Source organism: Suncus etruscus, chromosome 6 (assembly GCF_024139225.1).
Source record: "Suncus etruscus isolate mSunEtr1 chromosome 6, mSunEtr1.pri.cur, whole genome shotgun sequence".
Lineage (NCBI taxonomy): Eukaryota > Metazoa > Chordata > Mammalia > Eulipotyphla > Soricidae > Suncus > Suncus etruscus.
Window position 1 is genome coordinate 83493129 of NC_064853.1, and position 1245 is coordinate 83494373.

At 30.0% G+C, this 1245-nt stretch overlaps 1 non-coding gene across 1 annotated transcript; it reads left to right on the forward strand.

Moving 5' to 3' along the window:
* Nucleotides 1-590: 590 nt before the first annotated feature.
* LOC126012590 (small nucleolar RNA SNORA51) lies at nucleotides 591-723 on the forward strand. The gene has a single exon (XR_007497044.1). It is a non-coding gene; the product is annotated as a small nucleolar RNA SNORA51 (small nucleolar RNA).
* The last annotated feature ends 522 nt before the right edge of the window (nucleotides 724-1245 follow it).

Genomic DNA, 1245 nt, shown 5'->3' on the forward strand with positions numbered 1-1245 from the left:
AATATTATTTTATTTTATTTTATTTTGTTTTGTCTTTCTCTTTCTTTTTTGCACTTGAGTATGATTTGATTTCAGAACCGAGATTATTGTGTGGTGCCTGTCTTTATTGCTGTGGTGCTTATCGGTTATTTAATTCGATATTTTTTTTTGTGTGTGTATTGTTGTGGTATTTTAATTACTTTTTTTCACATCCTCTCTCAAACTGAGGTTGGAAGCCTCTAGACAGGACTCTGCCTATTTTCAGCATATTTGATTTTTGATTGAGAAGAGGACATATTAGGTGATGGGTATTCCCCTGATTCAATGTGAATATGTACCCAAAATACTACAGTGAAAGATATATAAGCCATTATGAAAAAAAAAATTGTGTTTTTAATCAGAAATTTTCTTTGACTTACATGTATTATTATTATATCAATTATATTATATGTTATGTTATGTCACTATATTATGTTATATTAGTTTACCTCATTATGTTAATCAATTTTGTCCTTTAAATGAATTCTTACTTTAAAAAAACAAACAAACAAACAAAAAAATACAACTTTAGTTTGCTCTGAAGAAAAAAAAATAAATAAAAGATAAGATAAGGCCTCCCAAATCTTACCACAGGCTGTGTTCTTTACACTGGCTGTATAGAAAGAGGAGGTACAGTAAAGGCACCCCATATACACCTCAACACAGGCCCCTTGCCGGGTATGTATTGTGAATTGGGGGACAAAAAAATAAAAATAGATTGATATTAGAATATATACATTAATATGTTATAAAGTCAAATTAATATATTTTTGTATGCAAAATAAGCTGCTTTATGGAACAGTGTTAATCCAGCAAGTAATGTGCTTGCCTTACACAAGACTAAGCCAATTTAAATCTTGGCATCCCATATAGTCACCCTAGCTTGCCTAGAGTAAAACCTAAGCACAGAACCAAGAGTAAGCCCTGACAATCACTGTGTGTGGGCCTTAAAAAAACACAAAAACGAGTCAAATAACTTTGATAAAATGCATGAATAATTTCACATTGGAAAATGTATAATATCTATATGACTTATGAGGAATAATATGTTAAAGGCTTTTATTCAAGTTGACTTCATAGTTCAATATTATTATTTACATGAACATATGTAGGATTAAACAAGGTCAGTCGTCAATACTTTTAAACTTTGTTTTGGGGTAATTTGGGGTAATTCAGTCACTATTTGAATTGATTGCTATATCAATAAAATATGATACTAATAAAGGA